This window comes from Schistocerca serialis, chromosome 3 (assembly GCF_023864345.2).
Source record: "Schistocerca serialis cubense isolate TAMUIC-IGC-003099 chromosome 3, iqSchSeri2.2, whole genome shotgun sequence".
NCBI classification, from domain to species: Eukaryota; Metazoa; Arthropoda; class Insecta; order Orthoptera; family Acrididae; genus Schistocerca; species Schistocerca serialis.
In genome coordinates, this window is record NC_064640.1 from 540,704,066 (window position 1) to 540,717,531 (window position 13,466).

Consider the following 13,466-nt stretch of genomic DNA (forward strand, 5'->3'; position numbering starts at 1 on the left):
ATATTTCTATCTTACGATTTTCCTCTCTAACTGCATGCGGTGAAAAGTTGATATTCCTTCACACGTGGACTTCCCATCCAGCGTCTCTCGTCACCCGGGTGGTCCGGTGAAAGGCGGGCTCCGCTGATCTTGAAAGGGTTAAGCCGACGGGTGTGAGGGAGTCGAGTGAATGCTTTCCAGACGCCGACATTGTAGATTAGCGGCGGAGACACGCTCGCAGGGGCCTGAAGTTGCGGCTGGGCTAGAGGTTCCGTTACTTCGCAGAAGCTTAGCGAAAACACTTTCTGGCGGGCTACCAGCGAGGCGTGGGAATGACTTGTGTACCCAGGCAGTTTTGGCGGGCAAATTCCCGCGCTTTCTGCAAAATCGTAACTGTGATTGGCTTGCTCAGGGCATAGATCCGTGACATAGCAAAATCGGCGCAGAAATTGGCGCCAAGAATCTCCATTGGTGGAATGGTAGTGCTCCGGCAATAGAGTGGAGTTTTCCGCCGGTTTTCGAGTTGCTGATTGGAACGGTTAACCACGGCCACTGTCGTGGGGGCGGGAATGTTCTGTATTTGGTTTGTACGGGTGCTCTTGTGCGGAGTCGGCTCTCGCCTTTCGGTCAGAGTAGGTTACAAGACTGAGCTCTCGCTGCTCTGGTCAGCCTGCCTTCCGTTGGCTGTCTAATATACTTTTATTTAATTGTAACTGTTTGACGAAGTTGCTGAAGTTTCGACTTCAACGTAACTTTCCGAGTACAGTTGGCAATTGAGCATTCTGCGTACAAGAGGCCTATGTTGTCTGTCTTGAGCAGTTTTGGCTAAAGTTGACTGTATCGGAGTTACTGGGTGACTTCGCTTGTTAAAATCAATCACTGTACCATCAGTGATTGTGTGGCGAGCCTTCTTCGTCTCCCTCAGAGGCGCATTTGTATTGCTAGGAAGTCTTTAGTCTGGAACAGCCAGGCCACGATAATTTGTTTCGGGCTATACTTGCGACATTATCATCACCACGACGGGACGTCGAAGCAACCAGCCATCGCCTCCGGTATGCCAGATCGTGTCCGTGCAGTTAAGAAGACAGCTTGGTAATGTACGTCCGCAGCACCAGCAAAGCAGGCAATTTTGCTAGGTGATAATCTGAGCTCAGCAGAGCGCGCCTGTTTGTCTTTTCTAACTTTGATCTGTCTTGGGTGGTCATTGTCTGAGTTCTCACTAATGTAGGAGCAATTAATGCTGGGTTGGCTGTGTGTCTCTCTTAAGACTTGAGTTGCAAGGAATTGGCTCCACATACCACTTCGTCATAAATGTCACAATCTAGTTTAGGGACAACTTCACCTTCACAGCATTTATTTGAGTATCCAATTTGAGCCAATTTGATGTATTGTAAATGTTTCATGTGTTTTTGTTTATTATTTTGAGTTATAATAAATCATATTGTTATTTTGGACAGAACTTTCATTCTGTTAATCGGTAGAGCAACCCTATCATTTCTCACTATGTTAATGAAACTTTCCTTTATTTAACTTATTTATCAAATGAAATTATTGCAGGCACCAAACTATTTTCTACTCCACTTGCAGGGTCGATTGCAGTCAGTTTGCGTTTCTTTTTAATCCATGTGCAACAGCAAAAGTCGGAGTTAGAATAGGGGGTGCTTAGAGCATCATTTACATATGTAGATCCTAGAAGAATTTAGTGTTAAATACACTGCTAGCCCTGGCACCTCGCAAATGTATTGAATTTTAGGGCATTTTTTACTTGTTATTTAGGACTATATTTTGTTTTAGGCATTATGATTTTATGTAGGTATCACGATGTGGCATTATGTCGAGGAAAAACGCGAACTTGCTTTCAGATATATCATGTGAAATGATTGGTGGTTGAAAACAGTATGTCCTCGTGGTTCCAAGGTGAAACCATCTCCTTAAAACAACTGATTGTTTACTTTTTGCTGATTTCTTCTCCTGTCCTTTACTAACTATAATAATAAAGGTTAATTTTGTGAAAATTTTTAAAGTTGTGTTCCAGAGTGAAACCACCTCCTTAAAACAACTGAGTTTATTTTTTCCCATTTTCTTCTTGTATTTGTTTCTTGCTATGATAATAAAGGTTTATTTTGAGAAAAAAATTAAAATTATATATTTTTTCATATTGTTTGGCCTCAAAGGGTTAAGGTATTTGGGAAATTATTTCTTCTTTCTTTTTGTTCTCAGTCCATAGATTAGTTGGTCTCTTCATTTCCGAGTATGTTGTCAGTTTCAGATCTTCTTTTCTCTGCCCGAAATACTTAAGTCTTGGCGTTTTTCGTGCATTCTTTCCAGGCATTTTTCGTTCTGTTAATTTCACAATGAATGGGCGATGTCTGTATAGGTGTCCAACCCATAGTTCCCTCCGTTCCTTGATAGTCCTCCGCAACGATCTTTTCTCTCCTATGCTGTTGAAGGCTGCTTCATTGGTTATTCTCTCTGTTCATTAACTCATGAGGATGCTTCTCCACCGGCCGGTGTGACCGAGCGGTTCTAGGCGCCACAGTCCAGAACCGCGCGACCGCTACGGTCGCAGGTTCGAATCCTGCCTCGGGCATGGAGGTGTGTGATGTCCTTAGGTTAGTTAGGTTTAAGTAGTTCTAAGTTCTAGGGGACTGATGACCTCAGATGTTAAGTCCCATAGTGCTCAGAGCCACTTGAACCAATTTTGATGCTTCTCCAACACAACGGCTAAAAACCCTGTAGTCTTCTCTCTTCCGCCATTCCTACTGATCATGTCTTTGAGCCGTAGAGGTCAACATTGCAAACGAAAGTTTTCACATGCTGGCTCCTTATGTTTAAACTGATATTTTGCGATGTTAGCAGCTTCTTCTTCTTCTTGTTGGATCCTGTTTCAGCTCGAGTAAAGCTGCATTTTATCTACTGGCATGTTCTACTGTCATCTATTATTCTACGAAAGCGTCCTGAAAAGTAAAGCCTCCGAATTTTTAATGTGAAAACTCTTACAGCTCTTCAAATAAAACAAACTTTATTAACATTCCACATCTTTAGTCTTAATGTCTACATGTTTATTTCTCAACGTAGTCACTTTGGCGACGAACACATTTCTCCCAACGAAAGAACAGCTTGTTGATACCGTTACTATAGACTGTTTGACTTCTTTTAATGAAACCACAACTTCACCTATACTTGCGCCGCTTCATCCCCATCAAACTCAAGTCTTAGGAGGTGTTCTTGAAATTTTGGAAACAGACGAAAATCGAATGGGGGCAAATCGGGAATGTATGGAGGATAATCGATGACAGTGAGCCTAAGGCATCGGATTGCTGCGAAAGTCGCAGCGCTTGTGTGTGGTCTGCATTGCCACGCGGAAGGAGCGAGTGCTCCATGAGTGGCCGAACTTCTCGAATTCGAAACTTGATTACAGCACGCTGTTTCTCAGCCAATGGCAGTTACATTACATGTTACTCGCTACAATTAGGAACCCTTTAGCAGCAGAGGGCTGCAAGTATGTAGACATGAAGAATAAAGACGTAGAATGTTAATAACCCAGAATGAGATTTTCACTCTGCAGCGGAGTGTGCGCTGATATGAAACTTCCTGGCAGATTAAAACAGGGTGCCGGACCGAGACTCGAACTCGGGACCCTTGCCTTTCGCTGGCAAGTGCTCTACTAACTGATCTACCCGAGCACGACTCACGCCCCGTCCTCACAGCTTCACTTCCGCCAGTACCTCGTCTCCTACCTTCCAAACTTTACAGAAGCTCTCCGCAGTTGGTAGAGCACTTGCCCGCGAAAGGCAAAGGTCACGAGTTCGAATCTCGGTCAGGCACACAGTTTTAATCTGCCAGGAAATTTCATATCAGTGCACACTCTGCTGCAGAATGAAAATCTCATTCTGCAAACATCCTCCAGGCTGTGGCTAAGCCATGTCTCCGCAGTATCCTTTCTTTAAGGAGTGCTTGTTCCGCAAGGTTCGCAGGAGAGCTTCTGTAAAGTTTGGAAGATAGGAGATGAGGTACTGGTAGAAGTAAAGCTGTGAGGACGGAGCGTGAGTCGTGCTCGGGTAGCTCAGTTGGTAGAGCACTTTCCCGCGAAAGGCAAAGGTCCCGATTTCGAGTCTCGGTCCGGCACACAGTTTTAATCTGCCAGGAAGTTTCAATGTTAATAACGTTTGTTTTATTTGAAAAGCTTTGTGAGTTTTCACATGAAAAAATTCGGAGGCCTTATTTGCTAGCAAGCTCTCGTACTACACTGGTACCTGGAACTGATGACTTGCTTCTGATTCTTAGCACCCAAACGTAGGTTTGACGCTATTGGAACTTTACTACAAACAAGGATTTGAACGACCATGCTCCCGAATACAAATCCTATGTCTTACCGCGTTGTTGGCTCTATGCGACGAAGCTTCTCGAAAAAGGAATTCACCCGTACCTTTTTCCAATCGCTTGGTACCATCCGTTGCTGCAGCGACCTACGGTAAATTGCTTGATGAAATGCAGAAAAAAATTTGAAAGTATGAGAGGTGTGGGACGAACAGTCGGACCTGTTGAGTCGCTGTCAGCAGCCGGCTCTGTCCTACTCAGAGTGAGATGTTTGAAATGGAGCTGTGAGGCCTTTTTAGGAGAGCGGACGGCAGCTATTTCGGATGCGATATCTGGAGTCGCGCTGAGGCTGCTGTTTGGAGACAGGGCGCTGTTTGCACTACTGGCCGCAGGGAGGTGCTGATACCCTTATCACCAAATACTGGCAGCCAGCCTTGACGTGCCGGCTGCTCCTGCGCTGTTTGTTGACGGACCGGATTGCCACTTACCTTTGCCCCGCCGCATCAAAGGCAGAAGTTCTCCACCCACGAAAGGAATGTCAAGAACTCTTTACGATGGAAACTATCCAGGATGTGCTAGTTCGCCTATTACTGCTACATTATGTTTCCAATAGTGCAATAAATGCTTCTCCTCATATACTGAGGTGACAAATGTCATGGAGTAGCTCACAATATCGTATCGGACCTCCCTTTCCCGTGGCATGGACTAAAGAAGACATCGGAAGACGCCTGCAGAAATATTGAGCCGTGCTGGATTGATAGCCGTCCATAACTGCGAAAGTGCTGCCAGCACGACATTGTGCATAAGCTGACCTCTCGATTACGTCCCAATCTTCGATGGGATTCATGTCGGGCGATCTGGGTGGTCAATCATACGCTCGAATTGTCTAGAATATTCTTCAAACCAATCGCGAACAAATGTGGCTCGTGATATGGCGCATTTTCATCCACACAAATTCCATCGTTGTTTGGGAACATGAAGTATATGAATGACTGCAAATGATCTCCAAATGTCCCCAGGGCTCCGTCCTGGGTCCCCTGTTTTGGGACATCCATATGGAGCCATTACTGGACAAATTACAGCAAAGCGATGTAGTGCTAGAGGTGATAGCCTACGCAGATGACCTCCTCCTACTGGTCGGCGGCAGTAGCCGAGAAGATATAGAGCCCAAGATAGAAAGAGCTATAGAGATATTACAACTTTGGTGCCAAAGTACGAAGATGAAAATTTCACCAGGCAAGTCTACCTACCTTCTTCTGAAAGGACAGTTAATTCGTAACCCGACAGTGAGGATTGAGGGCTCACTAGTTCTCCGGCGACGAGAGACTCTCCTCCTTGGAATGAAAGGTGGTCCTTTGGGAAGCACATTGACACCGTAACCCAGAGAGCCCTTCAAGTGCTCAGTAACCTCATTTCCATTGGACATAAAAGATTTCATCTCCCATCAAATCTCATTAAATTATACCACAATAGCACACTTACATCAATAGTGGGTTACGGCTCGGGAGTTTGGGCACACAGACTCACGAGGGTGGTGCCTGCCATGACAGTGAGAAGAGTCCAGAGGAATATGATAGTGAGATCAGTCGGAGCATACAGGACAACGCCAGGAGGAGCCCTATTAGTCATAATGGGGCTCTGCCCCCTGGACGTCAAAATTCGTGAACAGGTCGCATGGTACTGGGCCAAGAAAGGGAACATACAGAAAACAGAAGAGATTTTAGGCATCAGGGCTGGGAACAGGATTGAGATCAGACTAAGAGGAGACCAGTTATGGCAAGAATCCTGGGAAGCTGAAGAAAGCGGACTTAGAACTTTTGATCTTCTTCCGGACATTAGGGAACGGATGGGAATGAAATACTTCAAACCAACCCGGGGACTATTCCACTTTCTCACTGGTCATGGACCTTACCCGACATATTTATCTCGACTTGGGAAAAAGGCCACACCCGCGTGTGACTGTGGCGTTCCGGAGGGTACTCCCGACCATGTTGTTTACGAGTGCCCCCTTTTCAATGATGTAGCTTCGATGTTACGTGACCAACTGCCACACCATAACACATACAGCTTACTCAGACAACACGACACTTTTCAGACTATCAACAAACTGGCAAACGTGGCATCACAAAAAGTTTTAATGGAATATCTGAGAGACTTAAACTAACAAGAACTTGAGAGATACTTAACACCTACTGAGTCCGTACCCTGTTCCCATACCGCCTGAGCGTGGACAGGCCGACTCTACAGGGGGGAGTGGGGTGCAACACTACCGATCAAGGACAAGCACCGAACTTGACTTTAGGATAGAATTAGTTGAAGGACTTAGATTTTAGGTACTTAATTTCTAGAAACCTGCAGCGACTAACATCTTGGCCTGCCCAGTGTCAGGGGCACGCTCATTGGGTTTAGCTCAATGAGCAAGGCTCTACAAGTAGGTTTATATTTGACTGACACCTCTGTAACGCTGTAGGCAGTAGTAACTAGTTAATAGTGAGGTTTATTAAGTAATCCCTATAAAATTAAAATCAACTAGTTTTGCCCATTGCAATTATCCTGCAGCTTACTTTACTAATTAGTTACTTAAATATAACTTAGGATTTAGCTGCAATTGTAATCATTGTATCATTATCTGGACCCACTAATCATATAAGGTAGTGGGTTAAAATTGTATAATTATTAAGATTCTGGAAATAAACGATCTCCAACTAGCCGAACTTCCAAAGGACCCAGTCCATTCCATGTAAACATAGCCCACAACATTATGGAGCCACTATCAGCATGCACAGTGCCTTCTTGACAACTTGGGTCCACGGTTTAGAGGGAACTGCGCCACACTTAAACCCTACCATCAACTCTTACCAAATGAAATCGGGACTCATCGGACCTGACCACGGTTTTCCAATAGTCTAGGGTCCAAAAGATACGGCCACGAGCGCAAGAGGGGGGCTGCAGGCGAAGTCGTGCTTTTAGCAAAGGCACTCGTGTCGATCGTCTGCTGCCATAACTCATTAACGCAAGATTTCGTCACACTGCCCTAACGGATACGTGCTCACACGTTACATATTGATTTATGGGATATTTCACGCAGTGCTACTTGTCTGCTAGCACTGACAAATCTACGCAAAAGGCGCTGCTCTCGTTCGTTAAGTGAAGGTAAGTGAGAGGTAACGCCCGAAATTTGGTATTCTCAACACTCTCTGGACGCTGTGGCTCTATTGAATTCCCTAACGATTTCCGAAACGGAACGTCCTCTGCGTCTAGCTCCAATTACCATTCCCCGTTAAAAGTCTGTCAATTACCGCCGTGCGGCCGTAATCACGTCGAAAACCTTTTCACATGAATCTCCTGAGAACAAATCACAGCCCCCCCCCCGCGAATGCACTGCCCTTTTATACCTTGTGTACACCATACTGTCGCCATCTGTGTACGTGCATATCGCTATCCCTTGAAAGTCACGTGCCGGCCGCTGTGGCCGAGCGGTTCTAGGCGCTTCAGTCCGGAACCGCGCTGCTTATATGGTCGCAGGTTCGAATCCTGCCTCGGGCATGTAGGTGTGTGATGTCCTTAGGTTAGTTACGTTTAAGAAGTTCTAAGCGGACTGATGACCTCAGATGTTAAGTCCCACAGTGCTTAGAACCATTTGAACCATTTGAAAGTCACGTCAGTGTAAATCACATACAGAAAGATTGGTAGCGTTTCACTACGCTATCGCCGATCGTTAGCTGACCATCGTTAAGGGAATCAGATAAACTGCTGAAAAAGACCGCGTTTACTGACGTGTGCGGCTCCTGTTACTCTTTTTATTAACCTCCCTCTCAGTATAGTGTGATCCGTAGATGTAAAACCACTTTCCTAAAACAAAAACACTTGGATAAACAGAAATTTAAAGTCAAATGGCATGAAAAGGGGATGACGAAAACCTCTAAGGCTATGTTTCCAACGAGGCAACCGGTTTAGGAGTCGCTATCTGCGATAAATCACGTAATTCTTAAGTGGAAATGGGTCATCTGATGTATCAAATAGATGGAGGATTACACGAGAAACAAAATGATGCCTTTCATTTGAATATAGCTTTGTCCATTCTTGAGTTACGACTGACAGTTTTTCCTTATAGGTGACGCGAGAGCTGATGGCGTTAACACAACTGAAACGCATAGAAACCGTTCTGATATGTGGAAGAGAGAACACCAGTGTTAACGCTGCGCAGACAGACGACCTATCACCCACACTGCGGTGGTGAAACTTTTCGCGAAAACCCGTGAAACTGATCCTGTCGCAGATAAACATTTTACAGCGACTTCCCAGGCTTGGTCCAATTAGATGTGTTGTGCTCTTCCTTTCCTCCAACCGTAGAACTGACTTACGTCCGTCTTATAGGGGGGGAACTACAGTTTAAAGTGGATTCAGAACCGCAGTTCAATTCGGCATTTTATTAGTGGTTGCCAGATGTGACAGAAGTGAAAAGAGGCACCAAAAATTACATGACTTACCAGGCAACGAACCCAAGACCTCTTCATCCACAGTCCGACGCTTTAATCACTTTACCGCATTTCTCTTTTTCTTTTTCACCACTGAGCCTCCGTACCCCACTTCCTGTCTCGGTCGAACTCGCAGATGTAGAGTACTGCAACAGCTTCTGGGCTCTTCATCATTGAGGCGTGACAGAAAACATCGAACGAATTCAGAGACGCGCTACTGATGTCCGTATGGCGAAAGAAGATCCATAACAGTTAAAGAGGACTTGGGACAACTGCTTCGGGCGCCTACCATGCTCATTGACCTAACGCGATTTTGCTTATGTTTCTATGGCAGCATCTCAAGTGGAGTATTAACTCGTAGACATTAAATGTATTCGCAGTTACGAATACGAACAACGATCAGCTGTATGAGGGAATGACGACAATGAAAATTAGTGCCGCGCCGTGATTGGAACCCGTCTTTCCCGCTTTACGCGAGCAATCGCCTTAACCGATTTGGCTCTTCATGCAGGACTCACGGTCAGAACCAAACTTCTATATGTCATCGGTCCTTCTTCACAACCTGTACTCGTACATACACTGCGTAATTCCCGTACAGGGGACGACATTTTTAAAGGAGGGGGGAATTCCATCGTTCTCCTTACCAATACAGACACTGCAATATCGTATTTGTCCGCCGATACGAGGCAGAGAGTTTCAATTAAAAATGTCCTCCCTTGAACGGGGATTACATAATGTGTGTACAAGCACAGGTTGTGACGCAGGAACGACGACATATTATAGAAGTTTGAGTCGGGCCGTTAGTCGTGCACCGATAGCTTCTGCATCTACATCTACATGGATACTCTGCACATCACATTTAAGTGCTCGGCAGACGGGTCATCGAAGCACTTTCACAATAATTCTCCATTCCAATCTCGTACAGCGCGCGGAGAAAACGAACACCAATATATTTTCGTGCGAGCTATGATTTCCCTTATTTTATTGTGATGATCGTTTCTCCTTATGAAGATCGGCGTCAACAAAACTTTTTCGCTTTCGGAGGAGAAAGTTGGTGATTGAAATTACGTGAGAAGATTCTGCCGCCACGAAAAACGCCTTTGTTTTAATTATGTCCACCCCAAATCCTGTATCATTTCAGTGACACTCTCTTCCCTGTTTCGCGATAGTACAAAACGTGATGCCCTTCTTTCAACTTTCTCGAGGTACTCCGTCAATCCTATCTCGTAAGGTTCGCACACCGCACAGCAGTATTCTAAAAGAGGACGGACAAGCGTAGTGTAGGCGATCTCTTAAGTAAGTCTGTTATATTTTCTAAGTGTCCTGTCAATAGAACACAGTCTTTGGTTAGCCTTTCTAAGTGTGCCTTTCAATTTAAGTTATTTGTAATTGTAATTCCTAGGCATTTAGTTGAATGTATGGTTTTAGATTTGACTGATTTACCGTGAAACCAAAGTTTAACGGATTCCTTTTAGCACTCATGTGGATGATCTCACACTTTTCGTTATTTAGGGTCAACTGCCAATTTTTGCGCCATACAGATATGTTTTCTAAATTGTTTTTCAAGAACTCCGTGAAGCAGTCATTCAAGAACGTCGCCGCGAAAAACTACATTGTCAGCTCATGGACCAGTTTTTGTATGTAGGACTGTTTCGCAGAATTGTTTCTACAGCAGAAGAAATAAACAGAAGCGTGAAACAGGCCTGTTATGTTGTTGGTAAACTAAATAATGTTTTCAATAGCAACTTTCGAATGTGTCTGAAGCAGAATATTTACAAAGTTTATCCCTGTCGCGATTGATGACGGTGAGATATGGACATTTAACCGCGAAAAACATTCAAAATATAAGAGCCCCTTGAGGAGCAATTTAATAATGGGAATTAGTAGCGTAAATAACAGAAGTAGGAAGGAACAAACTGGAGTGGGGAACGTAATTGTTACAATGATAGTGAAATGGACATAAGGTGGGAAAACATCCTAGCGAATGGATGGTGGATGGAACAAGGAAGTTCGTTGATGGATTCCAAGAGATAAATACCGAAACTGTAGCCCAGTAGAAGATGTATATGAGATTAAAACGCATGGCGGAGTAACGTGGATATGTACAGAGTGTTTAAAAGAGGACTTTTCAACTTTGAAAATTCATATAAATTAATTCACAGTACTTACAGAGGTGATTGTAGTTTGAATTTGTAGGAAAATACATAATGTTTTGTCTTGCGTAGTTCGGTAGTGCCGAATCGCTTCGTAAGGAGCGCTAGCGGCAGTTGCGTTTCAAATGGCTGCCTTCACAGGACCCAGCGTGCTAACTGTGTGTTTTCATCGGCGACAACAGTAGAGCGTAATTTCCGTACCAAGTACGCTAAGGATCCTCGTAGGAAACCTACAATTTATGGCATAAATGTTTTCTAGAAGCACGATGCTCGGTAAGACATGGGAAATCTTCAGGTCGTCCAAGTACATCCGATGACGTTGAGCGAGTGAGACAACGTTTCATCAACAGCCCTGCAATTTTTGATACCACAGATCGATGAGGACGACCAAGAACGAAATGTTCACTTCATGCAAGATGGTGCACCACCCCACTACCTGGCTGACGTCCTGGATTTTCTCAGTGACCGCTTTCCAGATCAATGGATTGGCCATGATGCGCCAAATGCATGGCCTCCACGTTTCCCAGACCTGACACCACTCGATTTTCTTTTTTATGGAGATTCATCAAGGATATCGTGTTTGTACCTCCTGTGCCAGCTTCTCTACTGGAACTTAAAGCAAGAATTTACGCCACCACTGAGCAAGTTACTCCTGGAATGTTGCAGAGAGTTTGGGAAGTAACTGACTTCCGATGGGATCAATCAATCAACGGAAGCCACATACAACATCTTTAGTTTAAGGAAAAAAAACTAAACGCAGCTCTGTATCTTCTTTCAATAAATTTATATGAATTTTTAAAGTTAGGCCAAGCGGTTCTAGGCGCTTCAGTCTGGAGCCGCGCGACCGCTACGGTCGCAGGTTCGAATCCTGCCTCGGGCATGGATGTGTTTTATGTCCTTAGGTTAGTTATGTTTAAGTAGTTCTAAGTTCTGGGGGACTGATGACCTCAGATGTTAAGTCCCATAGTGCTCAGGGCTATTTGAACCTTTTTTAAGTTGTTAAGTCCTTTTTGAAACACCCTGTATAACTAAAGACTGGAGAGCATAGAGAAGTCTGAAAGAGGTCTTTATTCAACCCTGAATGTGAGGTAAGTAGTGATGAGGAAACTATAGTAACTTTAGGCTCTGCTGGTGGTTCTGCGGAATCTTAACAATGTCTACAAATTCTAGCATCCTTTATACAAATGACCACACGTTCTGTTTCGATGCGGTAGAACCTTGTAAATAATTTATCACAGAGAGGTAGTTTCCGCCTGCCTACTGGACACCAAGGATGTGGACAGAAAAAGGGTAGTCAGCTTACACATTTATTTGGCCTCTAGCTGACTAGCTGTTTAGCCAACATAGGTAGTTAGCGGAGCGTGCAGCTGTCGCTGGGTAAGTGCTACGAGTAGTTGGTGCACCCTCCACCTGTCAAGTGTTGTCAGTGTCAACCTGCTGACTTGGTTAAATGAGCCTGTACGCGCAGGTGCGCCCAGCTGACCCTGAAACGCACCAGCGCCTCCAACAAGCCGTGCGTGAAGCGGCGGAGGACTTCGACTGTGATTTCTCTGTGCCTAAGAATACACCAGAGCCTGGCTTCAATATGTTTTCGAATACACCTTTTTCTGCAGCTACACAGAACATGCGTTCACGAGACGCCTGAGCGCCTTATAGGGCACCATCGGCGCCCAAAACAAACGTACATCCAAATCTACAATTGCACTTATTAATGTGGATAAATGCAGTATAATACCTTTAATAAAAATAAAGAACTCGACATGAGTACAAGATCAGTGATGAATGCCTTGACCACGTCACATTATATACCTATTAAGGGTGGTGATATGACATGGGACGCTCGCGTAAAATTGATATTAGGGAAGGGGAATGGAAGATTTGTTGGAAGGTTATGGGAAAGAGCAGCGTATCTGTAAAAGATATCGCGCAGAAGGAGCTAGCTGGATCAATTTTAGTGTACTGTTTCATCGTTTACTGTCGTTATCAAGTAGACATGACAACAGACGTTGAACGAATTCAGACACACTCCTAGGATCGTAACAAGTCTGTATAGCGCATACAGTAGTATAACAGAGGTGCTCGGAGTATTTCTATTGGAATCCTTGGAAGAAAGACGACGTAATTCTCATGATACAATGTTGTGTAAATTTAGATAACCTGTACTCGAAAACCACTGTGTGAACATCGTATATCTCGCGCGGGAATTATGAAAAGTAGATACGAAAGATTAGGATGTGTGCAGAAGCATGTAGGAAGTATACTCATTTTTCTTGACGTTCAGCTCGTGAATGGAACAACAAAGAAATGGACTTGCAGAGTATTTATCTAGTTTGAGATACTCCACAAGCAACTGTACAGTGCGTCGTGAGGGGCACAACCTACCTACATCAGGCTGCTCGTCCACTGGTACAGCGCAACTGCGATGCTTCTGCAACGCGGCGTATTGGCAATTATTGGATGCGAGACCCACGAGAAAGACAGGCCGCGGCGCGTACGTCACGAAGGTAGTCCTGAACTCGCGCGCTCGCTCAACTCA